We start from the raw sequence: 17,746 nt of genomic DNA on the forward strand, positions 1-17,746 counted from the left end.
CACACATGCATATCAAGTCAAATACAGATAAATCTTCAAATACATATATGAACTGGGTTGGGTCGGGAAGTGCCAAGGTGGTAGACACAGGCAGCACTTTCCACCCTTTTCACAGCTGGGATTGGAAACCAGTCAGAAAGCAGTTCCTTAGCTGTGACTATGGAGTTGTATTGATTAGCAGAAACTTGGAGAGCACCCTAGACATTGATTTTGAGAACAGAGGGCAAAAGTCCTCGGCCAGAGGTGTCTCAGTGGTGCTACGGAAGGGGGGACCACTAGTAAGGGAAAGCAAGAGGATGCAGAGCACCAAATTGCAGAGAAACAGAACATCAAGGCAGACTAATTTAGTCTGATCTCAGGACTGTGCTGAGACATCAGAAGGATGCTGTCTGCCTCAAGTGGAAGGCAGAAGCACAGTGGGACGGCGAGCCATCTGAGAGGGTCATGCTTTCTGCTTTGGGAAACTGAAGTTTTCCCTGGAACTCAGAGCCAAGTAGTGCCACATCATCCCAGCAGGTACATCATCCTGGCAGGTGCATCATCCTGGCAGTATATTGTGGATCCAACAGAGCATCACAGGAGGAAGTTCACTGACAAGTGCAGAAGCTGAGGAGATGGCTCACTCCATAAAGCACTAGCTGCATCAGCACGAGGACCTGAGTTCGAACCCCAGAATCCATATGAAAATATCACGTGTGGTGATCATACCAGTAATCCCAGCACAAGGAGGCACAGAGAGGCAGTTCTCTTGGGCTTGCTGAGAACTTCTGTTGCTCTCCCTCCCAGCCCCCCACCTCTGTCTCTGTCTCTGTCTCTCTCATCCCCTCCATGCAGCAAAGTTTGTTGCCCCAACGTGCCTGGGACCCAGACACTCACAGAACTTTTTCACCCTTTCTTTTCCTGCATTCCTTTACTTTCTGTTCTCCTAAACCATGACTTATTTTCCTTTTATTTGCTCAATGACTTGGAGATAGGTCTAGTTGTCCATTTTTTTCTTTTCTTCAACACATATTTTTCTTTTTATTTTATATTTGCCTTTTGTTCCTTTTCCTCTCTTTTAGTCATTCTAACAATTAACCCCCTACCCATTCCCCTGCTCTCTTCGCCCCTGTCCTTCCATATCTTTACTTTCTTGCCTCAAACATTCTATGTAGCTGAAGATGATCCAGAACTTCTGCTCCTCTGTCCCCACCTCCTCTGTGCTGGAAAGGGACTCAAGAACACCTTGAGTGTTGAGTAGACGCTGTGATGTTCACACTCTGCCCAGATAAAAGTCAATGTGCCCTCCTATGCAGAGTCCCCTCCCCTCTGAACTTCCACAAATGGTCTGCCTCAAAGAACAGAAGAGATAAAAAGAAAAAAATCTAGCCCATGACCAAGCTTCACAGCTAGAGAGAGGATGAATCCTACTCTGGGATGCTCAGGCCCAAAGCATCATCAAAGAAACAATCAGAATGGAAAACACACTTCCAAGAGGCTACAGCATTAGCTGCTTGCACACACCCTTTCAGATGGTATATTATCTGACAAAAGCAATCACAGACACATATCCCATGGTTTTCAATATTTACTACCTAATCTACTAAAGGAACCCCACTCTTATAGACAATTCAGAATACCCAGGCTTGGAAGAGAATGCACTGGATCAAAACACAGTAACCACTACTGATGAAGTAACAGAGAAGCTATGTGACAAGCTCAACTATAAATGTATTTAACACTTCACAGTAATAATATCACAGGTCACATCTTCAAGGGAAGGCTGCTCCCTAAACAGGCTCTCAAGTGGAGGTGGAAAGGGTATCCGTGCCCCCAAATTAGTCTCGATACAGACAGATAATAAAGTTTAAAGGCCTATGGATACCACAGAACTTTGAAATTCTCTAGCAATCGACTCTAAAGATTTTGAAGTGGATGATATGCTGGAAAAGAACTCTAAAGGATCACTTTCATATAGATCAATGAATTCCAGGAAAATAAAGACAATTCAACAAACTGAAGGAGGAAATAAAGCAATGAACAAGGAGATCAATAATGAGGCATAGGTTAAAAAAGCATGGAAGATTGTATTGATGAGTTGGAGCTTTGGGGATTTGGTAAAAAATATTAGGAAAACAATGTATAAAATTTCTGGGACATTATTCAAAGAACAATCTTACATATTTCTGGTGTGGAGAAGGGGAAAAGTTCAGACTAAAGGCATATAGAATTTAGTCACTGGAATAATAAGAGTGACATCCGCACATCATCTGGGAAAATGTGGACATCTAGGAACAAGAGGCAGCATCCAGACTCCCAAGCAGACATGACCAGAAGAGAGTATCCTCATGTCATTAGCGTTGAAATACCAGGAGGACAGAAGAAAGAATGATGAAGACAAGGAGAAGAATGGCAACTCACCAGCCAATGCAATCCCACTAGAGTAACGGCAACTTTAAAGCCTGGGAAATAGGAAAACTTATAGTTGAAGCATTAATAAAACATAACTAGGGGCTGGAGATAAGGCTCAGTAGTTAAGAGCACTGGCTGTTCTTTCAGAGGATGCAGGTTCGATTCCCAGCACCCACATACTGGCTAACAACTGTAACTCCAATTCCAGGGGATCTAACACCCTCTTCTGACCTCCATGGGCATTGCACAACACGGGTGCACTTACATACATGCATGAAACACACACATGTACATAAAGTAAAAATAATAAAATATTTAAAATTAACTAAAAACCTAAATTACTAAATACTACTGCATAATTCAATACCCCATTGTAAAGAACATACACCATGATCAGCTTGGTTTCACATCAGGAAGGCAAGGGTTGTTCAACATACACAAATGAATAAAGGTGACACAGGAAGTAAGTGTATCAAAAGTGAATCATGACATCTCATAGATACACATTTGATATGACTATCTCATACACCTCATGTGATCATCTCAACATATACATAAAAAGCAGTTGACAAAATTCAATATCACTTTTTGATAAATCCTTGAAGTAACTTGGTATAGAAAACAAAATAAAACAAAACCCTCAGCGTAGCAAAAGCTATTACAACAAACTCAAACTCCAAAGCATAGTGAATTGGGAAAACCTGGAAGCATTTTTTTCTAAATCTAAAATGAGGCAAGAATGTCCACACTCCTTGCACTTGTTGATGCCTGAAACTTTAGCCAAAGCAATAAGGCAAGAGAAAGAAATGAAAGTGATAAAAATGGGGGGGGAAAGGCACTAAATTATCCTTATTTTCAGACTTCTAATATTTAAAAGAATCTAAAGACTTTACCCAAGAACTGTAAGAGTTGATAAGCAATGCAGATAAAAGCAGCATACAAAACTAACATACAAAACCAGTACCCTTTTATATAACAATAATAAACATTAAGAAATACTTTAGGAAATTAATTCCTTTACAATAGGTTCAAAAAGAAAACAATCCTTAGGAAGTTAAAAAAAAACTCCTCTGAAATGAAGATTGTAAAACCCTGAGGGGCATGGGGGAGATGGGGAGGGAACTACCAAATGGACAGGCTCCCTATGTACAGAAGAATTGATCTTGTTAAATAATTATATACAAATGGTCACCTTCAGGTTTATTAAATTCTGTTTAGATTACCAAGTTTCTCTTCACAGAATGAGTAAAAAAAACAACTTAAAATTCATATAGAAGCAAAAAAATTCCCTGACTAGCCAATATAATCCTAAGCAAAAAGAAATAAATGTGAAATATCACAATATTTGATTTTAAATTATACTGCTATAATGACCAAAATATCATGTGATTGTCTTAAAACAGACTCACAGACCAGTTGAATAGAGAACTCAAATTCATGCTTTCTAAAAGTGTTCCTCTCAAGAGAGAGCCTGGAGCCTTTGAGAGATGAAGATGATGCTGAGAAAATTCACGTGACCACTACTCACTCAGAGGTCACTCTGTATCTGTTACATAAGCACTTTCAATCCTAAACATTGGCAATCAGATTCCAGGCAACCCAAGGAAAACAGATACAAAGTTTAAAAGGCAAAGATAATACTCAATCTCAAAAAGCCAGGCATGGGGGCCTGGAGCGATGGCTCAGCAGTTAAGAGCACTGACTGCTCTTGGAGAAGACCCGGGTTCAATTCCCAGCTCTCAGATGGTGACTACCAGCCATCCTTAACTCCAGTTCCAGGGGAATCTGAAGCCCTCTTCTGACCTCCACGACATTGCATGACACAGGTGCACTCACATACATGCAGGCAATACACTCATACATATAAAATAAAAATAGTAAATTATATATATAGCCAGGCATGGTGGTGTAAGCCTTTATTCCCAGCACTCAGGAGGCAGAGGCAGGTGGATCTCTATGCGATCGCAGCTAGTCTGGTCTCAATAGCGAGTTTCAGACCAGCAGAGGCTACAAGGAGACCCTGGCTGTCTGGAAAAATCAAAAAATCAAAATAAAAATAAAAAAGAAGAAAAATATTCATTCTTATCAAAATTTGTAGGAAAAAATAAGACAGGTTTATTATATGTTCACTGCATGACTTTTATAAAATAATCTTTGGGGCCAATCCAAAGGTACTATGTTTTTCCAGGGAGCCACAGACTAACTATAGCTAGGAAGATCTAGACAATTACAGAGTTAAACATGGTATGTCAGTGAAAAGAAAGAGATACATGGTAGAAAATATAATGACAGTTTGACTTCTACCTGTGTTTTAAATGCAAATTTTAACAGTTTACTGTAAACATATCAACCCAGAAAAGGAGAAAATGTCATTTTTGAGAAGCCATTGGAAAGTAGAAATCCTAAAGAATCTTGAATTAAACTCAACATGCTTCAAGCCTTTCTTTCCTAAGTGAGAAGAGACCCAAGTCTTGTTTTAACCGAACAGGAAGTTGACAAGCAAAGGAATCAACGAAAGAAGAAAAACATTCCTTGTAGGCTGGAATGACAGGCGACAGTTCCAAGCCCAAGTGAGCCTGTATCTTCATCTCAACTATCAAGAACCAGCAGTATGCTAAATAGTTTTGGAAAGTCAAATGAAGCCAGTGTAGCATTCAACTTCAAATTATATTGAAACTGCGTCTATCCTTCCTTTATTCTCTTTTTAAAAAAATATTTTATTTATTATTTGTATTGCCTGCATATGTGTCTGTACACCCATGTCGTGCAATGCGTGTGGAGGTCAGAGGAAGCCTTGGGATCTCCAGGAACTGGAGTTACAGTTGTTGGGGTCATGTGGGTGCCGGGCCTCAAACTGGGTCCTCTGCAAGAGCAGTTAATGATCTTAACCATCGCTGGGCCACCTCTCCAACGCCCCTTCTGCTTTATACAGGATGAGCCCTGCTTCTTTTTGACAGCGGTAATTATTCCTTCCTTTCAACTCTTCCATTCATTCATTTGTAGAAAATTCCTGTCATATGATGAAAAGTTTAAGACAGAGGCCCATTATAAACCCAAGAAAGAAGGAAATGATGACAGGACCAGAAATAATCTGAAAGTATCTATTATACAAATGCTAAAAGATCTGGTGAAATAGTAGAGAGTAAGTGTGCACAGGTTCTAGAATCTGAGCAAAGAGATGATCCTGCCCAAAAGATCATCCACTGGAATACTGAAAATGAAGAGCAGGATTTGCAAAGGACGCTTGTTCTGGAGTGACTGGATTGCAACCTACAGAGAATAATAACAATCTTAAACAAATTCAACAAGAGTTAACAACATATGCTACAGAAATACTAGAAAAGTGTGGGGGAGTAAAAACTTACCAAAACTCTTTTGGAAAATCTAGCGGTATAATAAAAATATAATTAGAATCTTAAAAAAATAAAGCAGCCGGGGGGGGCGGGGAGAGAAGAGAGGAAAGAGAAAGGTTTTATAGGACCTTGTCAGTAGTGAGGCTAGGTTCAAGTTCACAGTCCGCTGTCTCAGCTTCCTAAATGTATGGACACTAGGAATGAACCACCACGTCTGCTTTAGGAAGGGAGTGTTAGAGATAGATACTGAGAACTTCCAAAAGGAATGAAAACCTGAGACTTATGATTTGAATAGAATAAAGGCAACTAAATCCAGGTGTTGTCACATCCTAGTCAAACTAACGACACAACAAAAAGATCTTAAAAGCAAACAAGGTGAACAATCCACGTTACATCAGAGCATGTGAATGACAGCTGACTTTTTACAAAGCCAAAGGAGGCTAGGAGACAATGAAATCAATATATTGAAAGCACCATAGTTGAAGAACTAAATATTCTAAAAAGGTAAAAGCCAAAGGAAGGCCTTAGAGATGCTCAGAGAACATAATTTGACAGGTTATACTTTAAGAAACATAAAAGGAAGTTCTGTGGACTGAGCAAAAAGCAATTCCAAGTGGTTTGAGTGATTTTCAGGAGACTCAGGAGTATAAAAGGGCATGTGTTTAATAAGAGAGGGAAATAATTTTATGGAGTTTCCTAGACAAAACAGAGCATTTTGGAAATACCTAATATATCCTTGTTATGAATTAATTTTAAGTTTGACATTAAGACAACAATACTTATGACTACTAGTTTAAAAGACTTTTCACAAAGTTAATGAACAAAAAACACCTAAATTATATTTATGATAGCAAAATTTCATCAAATAGCTAACACGAGCCAAGTACTCAGTATTTATAACCTTCATGATCAATCATCCTGAAAAATGTGTATACAGAATACATCTTACAAAAGAGGGAACACATTAGGAAATTGGATTGAGAGGTTCAATTCTTTGCCAAAGTCACTTAGCTTTTAAGAATCAGAGCTTAAAATCAAATCCCAATCTGTCTGATTCTAAGGCTCAGAACTTCTTACCCACTAATTATTTTGGCAATCAGAATGTATTTGTTCAAAGAGTTAAATATCCAGAGAATTGTTTCTCAAACCCACATGCCCATTACAAAAGTTAAATCAGCAAAATTCCCAAGACTTCCTTCTATACTACAAACATTAGGCTTCTGGGGCTGAAATTTATTTGTGGGACTTATTCTATGAAGTGCTTCTATTTTTATGTGTATGAGTGCATTGCCTATGGGTATGTAAGCGCATGCAGGTCCTGCAATGCCCAAGGAGGTCAGAAGAGGGCCTCAGATCCCCTGGAAATGGAGTTATAGACAGTTGTTAGCCACCGTGTGGGTGCTGGGAATCGAACCCGGGTCCTCAGTAAGAGCAGCCACTGATCTTAACCGCTGATCTACCTCTCTAGCCCCCTATTTCTCATTTTGTCCAAAATTTAAAACTGCTCTTAAAGTGTAGAGAGAGGTCACCAAGGATAAGTGCAAGCAGGTAAGAAAAAACAATGAGGATGTCAGTCACTTAAATTCTACTCCGAAAGCAATGTTATTTATTAGCATTATTTGTAAAAATGCTTTGACAAATGTTTATAAAGATGTTTAAATATATGTGGTCCAGTGACTCAGATATTAGAGGTTAGTCAACACACTCTTGGGTTTTGCATGAGGAAATATATATGAATATATACATATATTCATTCCTTGCCATGACTCTACACTGGGAAAGGTTCCTTTTCTGCTAATAGTGTATGCTACTCCGTTATGGGTGTGAATTCTATTTGTCTAATCAATGTCCTTTTGAATGTTTAAATATTCTAATTCTTGTCCACTTGCACTCAGTGGTGAACGTTTTTCTGAACATATTCAAATCCTTGTCTAATCAGATTCTTGTGATAATGTCTTAAATTACTATTTTGTGATTGAGTAACATTCACATTTTTCTCTTGATAGTTTGCCAGGCTTCCCCAACTCCTTCCCACACTGGGATTATCTTTTTTATTTAATTCCTGACCAAAGTACAAAATGATGGGCATTCTGTGAAGCTTAGTTTTTCAATTAATTAGTCAGATGTCTCAATATTTAACTTACATGTTATAGACATAAAATCATTCTAGAAAGTATCAAATTATAAGATTATAAAACATTGGCCTTCACATTCCTCCATAAACTCATGATTACATATTTCCCATTGAACTGTAATGAACAGTTCTTATTCAGTAGGCCTGTATAGCACATACTTAACACCTCTTTCATGACATAACTGACCCTGTATCCTGAAAGTATTGTTAGATAACTGTCATACAATGAAGTGTGATCAATTTATCCTTAAATCAACTGCTCTACACACCAATTATCTTATTCCCCTGTGTACATGTATATGTTTACATGTATGTGGGTGTTGATATATGTGTTTGCATATGTGTGTTCATGCATGTACAGGCCAGAGGACAACCTCAGCTGTCTGGCCTCTGATACTGCCCAACATTTTTTTGTTGAGGCAGGTTCTCTCTCTGGCCTGAAGCTCACCAAGTTGGCTAGGCAGGCTAGCCAGCAAACCCGACATCTTCCTGTCTCTGCCTCTTCAGGTTTGGATTATCATTCCTTTCCTCCCTGAATAATTTCCTAAACATGTCATTGGAACAATTTATGTCAGCTTCAGATAAGAGTCAAGAAAATATAGCAGCCACTAATCCAGAAAGTCATTACTTTCTGGATACACAAAGAGAAAAACAACCAAGTTCAATAAGCCGTAGGAGGCTAGGAAAGATGCATCATGATGTGTAGGCCAGCATTGGACAGGCCTGTGTCTGATGCAGTGTCTCTACAAAGCAGACATGTTTGGCCTGGTGCTGCATGAGAGCACCTTTAATTAGCTGCAGACATTTCTAGAACAGTTGCTCCTTTGAACCAAACCATCTTGGATATAGACAAAACTATTGAAGACAGTAACTTAATTTTTTGATTAAAAAAATGATGTAAGCGAGAGAAAGAGAATGATTTATCGCAAGTCCCTAAGAACACTCTGTACCTATCTCTTTTCTGATTAGAGAGGTGGCAGGGAGCCTGGCTCATTAGGCAGAAGTAATGAGCCAGACTACATGCCATCTCTAATTAGAGAAAAGATACAGTAGATACCACTACACCTATAGGCTGATGGAGTAAGGATTGGAATTATTTTGGAATATGCTTTCTTCCTCTCAGCTCCTAGGTACCCAGAATGTGAATAAAAAAGGCAATAAAAGCTAAATGTTTGTAAGAAACCATTTTCCAGTTATCTTTATTTCCATCACACAGTTTAAAAGTAACTATTATTTTTTTTGTCCACAATGTCCTTTTGAAGCATCAATTCAACCTCTAGTAAAATTTAGTACACTGAAGTAGAAGGGCCAAGACCTTTTAACCCTGCAGAGCAAAGTGCACACACTTAAGACACTACTAAATAGTTTTTGAAACATTTAGTACAAGGAAAGCCTTTTAGAAATAATAATGGAGAGTGACTATCAAAATCATCTCTACAAGATTTAAATGTGCTATTCAAATTTTCTGCATTACTTCAAAATGTTTTCAGGATAATTACTGAAACCAAGTTTCTAAATATGCAGGTTACTTAATTACTTTTCGTCATGTTTTGTTTGATCTGAGAGTACATACAAATTCAAGCGATGATCTCCATATTTTTCATTTTTTTGATAATTGCACACATGCGTACAATGCATCTTGATAATTGCATGCATGTACACAATGCATCTTGATAACTGCATACATGCATATATGCATCTTGGTCATGCCCATCTCTGCTCCCTTCCTCCAGCTCACCCCAGCCCCACCTCAACATGTCCCCCATCTCCCTCTCAACTTTATTATTTGTTTGTGTGGGGGGAGGCGGGTAACCAGCTGCTCTCTTGATTAGATTTGAGGTCTGCTCCATGGGAGATAGTTTGCTCTGCTCCTGGTTTTGTAAACATGGTGAAAACCATTCCCAGGGAAGCCATAGGCCCTAGGGGAGAACATATTGATGCTAAGTGGTCTGTGGTTAGACTCCCTTCTATATATAGTCATGATGTGCTGCTTTCAACCTTGGCCAGAGAAGCTTCTGATTTACAGAGGGTAGTGGTCAATGCAGAGACTCTTAACTGTTGAAAATGCTGAGACTAAGGGGCTATGAGTGCTCAGCCCCAGAGGGACATCTAGAACATCAGGGAACATCTTGAAGATGGATGGAAAGAATGTAAAAGCCTGAATATGGAAGGGGAGCTGCGAAGGCCTCTGGGCATGACGTGGTTACACTCACATGCACTCACAGTAACTGTGGTTGCCAACACAAAACCTCTAGAACATCAAGAGACTCAGACCCTCTGCATGGATGGCAGAGAGGGTCCTGATGCCCTACGCCTAGATGAGAAGCTAATGGTTCTTGACGAGTCCTAAAGGAGGAACCGTCACTGTCTTTGGGCGAGGGTGTAGCCATTGGTAGGTTGTCCAAAATCCAGTAGATAGCTGCCTATGAATGCATATAGAGACAGCACTAACGGGGCTTAGTTGGTTACTAAAAGACATAAAGTGAGTTTAGTATCAACTTTCTTTTACCTTTTATTATATATAACAATCATTGTAAAGAGTCTTCAACTCATTAATTCATAGTAAGATAATGTATGTTCGAAGATAATGACAATTGCAGTTTACTGGGTATTTGTGAGAGGGGTCAGAGGAGACTTGATACTGTTTCATTCTATGTCCCAGACTGGTCTCAAATTCATTTATAATTTATCACACATTTATACTATATCACAAGTCACAATAGGCAATATAGCCTAATATACATTATCTCATAAAATTCTTATAACAACCTTGTATATAACATTAAAATGCCATTTAATAGACTGAAAATTGCTATAAGAGAATACATATTTTTGATCAGAGGAATACACCACTGGATTGGACTCAATATTGTCTGCTGGATACCAGAACTTGAACATTTATTCGTTATTTTTAGGGCATTGTGAATCAGACTTCAGAGCACAGGAAAATAAATAAATAAAATGAGACAAATGTTATTATATCAAACAAAATTATTGTTGCAAAGAAAAGTAATCAAGAGACAAAATTCAAAGACAACCTACAGGATGGGAGAAAATATTTATGATTTTTTTCTTTTGATAAGGAGTTAATATGCAGAATATTTAAGGGAGTCCAAATCCTGGATTGTAAAACAACCACCCTAATAAAAATGGGAAATAGATGTAGAAGTAAAGTTCAACATTGTTAACGCTAAGGGAAATGCACATCAAAAGTACAATGAGTTGTCCCCGATCACAGCAGAATCCAGAAGACTAGTGATCATAAGTGTTGGTAAGGATGTGGAAAAAGGGGAACACTTACACGCTCTTAGTTAAAATATACATTAGTTCAGACATTATGGAAAGCAGACTGAAGGTTCCTCAAAACATTACAATTACTTGCCATGTGCTCTAGCAGTGGACTATTTATTGGCATATACATCCAAAGGAAAAGATGCTATCATGCTGCAGAGTCATCTGCATCCTATGTTCAAGATGGCACTTTTAAAATTAGCTAAGAAAGAGAGATAACCAAAGTATACATCATCTGATGGAGAAAAAAGTGTGGTATGTATATGTAACGGAACATTATTCAGCCATCTAAAAAGACAGTGAAACTCCTGTTATTTGTAACAAAATGAATGGAACGAGATAGGTATGTTGAGTGAAGAAAGCCAAACAGAAAATGTCAGGAGCTACCAGGTCGTACTCATTTATGGAATCTAAAAATGTTGACCTCATAGAAGTTGGGAGTAGAATAGGGGCCCACAGAGACCAGGGAGAGGAGTATGCAGGATGGCAAAGGATGGGGACAGGCTGGTCCATGAGCGCTCTATTACAGGGTGATCTAGCGAGACCTGGTATGTGATCAGACAGGAGGGTGAACCCCGTTAATGATGCAATGGATATGTCTACAAGTTCTGTAGAACAGAAGATTTTAAAATTTCTCACCACAAAGAAATGATAAGTGCATGAAACTCTGTGTTAGGTATGTGTACACATACATATTCAAGCCTTTTAAACATTATGCAGTATATTCATATATGTTAAAAAGCATTCCATTTTTGGCCGGGCATGGTGGTGCACACCTTTAATGACAGCACTTGGGAGACAGAGGCAGGCGGATCTTTGTGAGTTCGACGCCAGCCTGGTCTACATAGTGAGTTCCAGGACAGCTGGGGCTACAGGAGACCCTGTCTCAAAAAGAAAAAAAAATCCATTTTGTGCATAATTTTATTCTTTAATCGTATCTATTTATTTATTTAATTACAGAGAGAAAGAGACAGAGAGAGAAAGGAAAGCTTCCAGGAGTCAGTTCTCTCCTTCTATCATGTGGAATTGATCTCAGGCTCTCAAGCTAGCAGTAAGAACCTTTTTCCACTAAGCTAAGTCACTGGTTTTAGAGGAAGATAATCTGACATTTTACATAAAACATATCTTACCAAAAGGTCGAGTACTTACAATATTTACCAAGGAAATTGAAACCTTACATTTCACCCCCATACTTGTTTGTGGCAGATTCATTTATAATTGCCAAAACTTGGAGGCAACAGAAATGCTCGTCAGAAGGTGAGAGGATGCATAAACTGTGGTATGTCCATAAGATGGGATTTCATTCAGTACTAAGAATAAATGAGCTATCAAGCCATGAAAAACTTGAAGAAAACCTAAATGTGTGTGATTCAGGAAATACTCAAATGGGGGAAGAGTCCAGCAGCATGGAGTGTGTGATTCCAATGATATGGCATCCTGGAAAGGGAAAACTATGGAGATAGTGACAAGATCAGTGGTTAGCAGAGCTAGGGTTCAAGGGATATGGATAACCCTTAGCTTTGTCCCTGGATGGGGCAACGAAACGACAGTGGATGCTGAAGTGCTCAAGATCGAGAGTGAGTTATGATACGGTACGCTGAGGTAACCGTGTAGGTTCATCAAATATACCGAATGGCCCCCTCTAGAGGGGGTGCTGATAACAGGTGGGTGCGCACAAATGAGGCCAAAAGTGAAAAGAATTGTACACTTTCCACCTAGTTTTTCTGTAAACCTAAAAATGCTCTTTTTAAAAAGCAAACTAAAAACAAATTTCAAAAAATATGTACTAAAGTTTAACAAATACAAATGCTCTACATAGAAAATGAAAGCTATTGCTGCATGACAGAGGATTATTTTCACAGGTTAGAGGATTTGTTTTTGAAATGTTCATTTTATTAAAATCAACTTAATGACTTAAAGATTTATTTTTATTCGTGTGTGTGTGTGTGTGTGTGTGTGTGTGTGTGTGTGTCTGTGAGAGTCAGCAAGACCGCTTGTTTAGGGATGGCAAGTTAAAGTGACTAGGGATCGGTTCTATGTTGGGGCTAATATTGTACCCTTTATGTTATCTTGCTTCAAAGCACCTTCCTGTGCTTTAGTGGGTAGAGTGTTGACCTAGCACGCACAGAGTCTTTGGGCTCATCGCCAGCATCACAGAAACCAGGCCTGGTAGCACAGGCCTGTCATCCCAGCAGTCAGGAGGTGGAAGCAGGAGTCTTTGTTGGAGTTGGAGGCTAGCCTGGGCTATGTGAGAAAAGGATAAAGTTCATCATTAGGATCTCCAAAATGCTGGACTGGACTGGGGTGGTGTGTGTGTGTGTGTGTGTGTGTGTGTGTGTGTGTGTCTGTGAGAGTCAGCCGGGTGTGTGTGAGTACCCAGGTAGGAGTATCAGATTTCTGGAGCATAACTTACGGGTGGTCATGAGGAACCTGACACAGGTGCTAGGAACCAAGCTCACGCCTTCTGAAGGAACAGAAGGTGCTCTTAAGTCTGCAGCCATCTCTCCAGCCCAAAAGTTAATGATCTGAATCTCAGTAAATATTAAGCAAAAATGGGAAAACAATTTTTGAAGTTCAAATATAGGTAAGACAATCATGAAAGAAAAAAGAAAATTGGTAAACGTGCACTGAAAGACATTAAAACACAAATGAAGTCACAATAATTGAAACTAAATGCTCTGACCCAAGTGCAACAGGTCCCTACCAGAACGGAGTCCAGAAATGGAACTGTCCTAATGTAGGTAGTCTTGTAGGTTTTTTGAGAACGTACCACAGCAGAGTGGTAGAAACGACCAAGATGAAGCTCGGCCTTGCCATTGTCTTACATTCAAATATCCATTGTAAATAGAACACAGACTTACTTTGAAGACATAATAAAGCTTCTAAAATAAAATATAATAAATCCATGACATCAGAACACGCCAGGAACACTGACTAAAAACACAGAGCATAAAATAAAGTACCAAAGAAGAATTTGTGGGTTTGGTTTTACTGAAATGGGGACATACTGTTTATCAAACTATATCATTAAGAGAATGAAACTCTAAACCATCTCCTGGAACATAATGTTTGCCAATCAAGTATCCATCAAGACTCATATTCAAACTATTAAAAGACCTCCTACACATTAATAAAAAAAGACAAACTACCCCATTAAAAATTGACCAAAGACTCCCTCTTGAATAGGTGCTTCATAGAAAGGTGCATTTTTGTGGTAAGCAAACACATGAAAATTTCTCAGTTTCATTCATCATCAGAAAAGGCACCACATGCCACCAGGACAAAGAACTGTAACATTTGGCAGTACCAAGGGAATGGATGTTGAAAAAGATGTGAAAATGCCACAAAACCATACAGTACTCCTTGGAATGTCCTCTTGTGAAAGATATTTAGAAGCATTTTCTAAAGCTAAAGATACAACTGCATAAAACAGAGCTAAATCCCATAGGGACAGCTCTGAACAGCAGGAAGATTAGTGCTCACTGTGTGTCTGCATAATAGTTCCGTAAGTGTCAGCACACATCTGCAGTGACCAAGCTGTGTCCTGACACTGTTCTGTGCTGATATCCACATGGAACATGATCCTGTCACAGTTGGTGTTTACCAGGAGATGCACTTTGAGATATTGGAAATGGTCTACATCCATTTTCACATGAGGTTTCCATGGGTGAATACAGCTCCCAGCTCCAAGCCAAGTCATTCACAACCACCTATAATTCCAGATCCTGGGATCTGATGCTCTCTTCTGGCCTCTGAGGGCACCCACACTCACAGGTACATATCTTCACACAGACACACACATACACGTAATTAATAATAAAAATAAATCTGTACACAACAAAAAACTCATTATTACACCTCTAACATTCTCTAACATTTACATTCTATCTTGCATGAATATTTAACATGAATAAGCATTCCAAATATTTGTTTGAAATGTTTGAAACAAAAGTTAGCAGACCATCTAAGAAACTGGAAAAATGTAAGCATCATAATATTCATGTAAATGTTGATAGTTTTCCAAATAAATAAGAGATTGCATGATATAGCTATGGATACATAATGTAAATAAGGAATCCACACATGAAATCCAAATAATCAAGAAAAATGGAAATTAATCCCCTTCCTCAATGGCTAACTGGCTCTATATCAATATCCAACAATGTTTCTCACATAGAATCCTTACAGGAATGGCAAGTATAGAAAAATGAACAGCTTACAAGGTTAGTGTTTGAAGCAGGAAGACCTTGTCTGTATTTTTAGTAAAGTTGTAAGTGTTCACAGCCTCTCTGAAAGTAGTCTGCTGTGTAGCATAGCAACCTTTCTGCTATGTATGAAAATACAAGGTGGCCATATACTTCAACTCAGCCTTCAACTTCCATGGACTTAGCTTTTGAAAATGATTATAACGACATCAATAATAGCATTATTTACTAACATGGTTAGGTATATAAGTGAATAGTGCTTAGAACTGCATTCGCTCATTTGACAAATAAGGACCAGTTATCTACTACACTGAGATGCCTGAGACTCAATAATACTTTATATGACATTGCCTCATTGATCCTCACAATAGTACTGTAAGGTAGTATCATCATCACTATCATCATCATCACCACCATCATCATCATCTTATAGTTGGAGCAATATTGAGGTATTAAGATGTCTCACCTGGTCACATAGTTAGAAAGTAGTGATCATATTTGAATCTGGTCAGACTGACAACAAAGTGATTTTCAAGACACTATATAGTGCTATAATTGCTCAACTATATATAGATTATGAATCTGAATAATACTGTCTGTATAGATAAGGTATTTTCTATCAAATATCTTCCTGATGATATAAAAGCATTAGAAATAATCTGAATATTCATTATAGAAACTTGTTCATTAACTCTGTTACAGCTACACTGTGGCATTTAACAAACAAGTACACTTAACTGAAAAGGTATGTTGATGACAAATGTGAGTCTTAGTATTCAGAGGGGGACCATCTATTTTTAGAGGGCTCAAAGAAAGCATGTGTATTACATTTTCCTTTTTGGAAAAATATTATGTTAGTAACCATAATTATGAATGTATGAAATAGAAATCTTGAAGAGTATAAAAAGTTAAATTGTGTCTCTGGTGATGAAAATGTAGACCTACATTCAATTTCACAGAATTCCATGTCCTTTGATTTTATTATAATGAACACGCATTATATAACATAATGTTTCTATTTAACATCTAGGTGTTCTGAAGGCCACTGTGTTAGCTATTTCAAGATAATTGTCTTTCCTTTTTTAAACATTTTATTTATTTTTATTAATGTGTATGAGTGTATTGCTTACATGTAGGTAGATGTATCCATGTAGGGCATTGGATCCCCTGGAACTGGAGTTACAGATGGTTGTTAGCCACCATGTGGGTGCTGGGAATTGAACCCAGGGCCTGTGCAAGGACAGTCAGTGCTCTTAACCACTGAGCCATCTCTCCAGCCCAAGATGATTTTCTTTTCAATTTCTATTTCTGTATATAGTGCTAGGCTATCTTCCTAATCTAGATGGTCTAGTAAGTGTGGGAGGTATGACTAGACCAAATTCAGTGTACTACACAGTGGTATAGGGCCTCAGCTTCTATAAAATGTTGTAATTTAATGATGTTTTATGTTAAAAAATCCAAAGGATGAATAGAGAAAAATTTATCATAACTTACTTGAGCTCTAATTTTTGTCCACGTGTGTGTGAAGGGGTGGAGGGCAGAAACTGGTATTTGGGATTGTCTTCAGTCAATTTCCACCTACGTTTTGGAGACCTGGTGTCTCGCCAAACCTGCAGTTCATTGATTCAGCTAGACTGAATGGCCAAGGAACTCCAGGTACTCACCTGTCTCTGCCATCATAGATTAGGGCTACAGATTCGGGCCAGCATGCATGGGTGTTTTTTACATGGGTACTGGGGATCCAATCCCAAGTGTCCATACTTAGGTAACAAGCACTTTACTGACTGAGTTATCTCCTCAGCCCTTATTTTTAAAATCAGTCATAATAGAGGTTTCATTATATTGACTGTGAAAGGACATGAACATGTGGTATCCACAATGGTCTTTGCCAGTGTGCTTAAGTTACAGGCCTTGAGGCTAGAGAGCTGGTTCATTGGTAAAGAGCACTGGCTGCTCTTTCAGATGACCAAAATTCAGTTTCCAGCACCCAAATGGTAACGAAAATCTGTTCATAATTCCAGGGGATCCAATGCTACCTCTGGCCTCTGAGGGCATTACAGGCATGTACTGGATTTACATACATGCAGGAAAAATACTCATGCACCTAAATGTATATATATTATTTATTATTCTTATTTTATGTGTATGAGTGTATTGCCTGCATGTTTGTGATGGCATCCGTGTCATGCAATGCCATGGAGGTCAAAAGAGGGCATCAAATTCCCCTTGGAACTAGAGTTAAGGATGGTTGGTAGCCACCATGTGGGTGCTGGGAATAGAATCCGAGTCCTCTGCAAGAGCAGTCACTGCTCTTAACTGCTGAGCCAGCTCTCCAGCCCTGAATATATATATATATATATATATATATATAT

General features: G+C 38.6%; 1 protein-coding gene across 1 annotated transcript in view; it reads right to left on the reverse strand.

Moving 5' to 3' along the window:
* The window catches only part of Ush2a (usherin), an 828,188-nt gene that overhangs the window by 727,997 nt on the left and 82,445 nt on the right, over positions 1–17,746 (reverse strand). The window lies entirely within an intron of this gene.

The sequence above is a fragment of the Nannospalax galili genome, unplaced genomic scaffold (genome assembly GCF_000622305.1).
Source record: "Nannospalax galili isolate Female #2095 unplaced genomic scaffold, S.galili_v1.0 scaffold657, whole genome shotgun sequence".
Lineage (NCBI taxonomy): Eukaryota > Metazoa > Chordata > Mammalia > Rodentia > Spalacidae > Nannospalax > Nannospalax galili.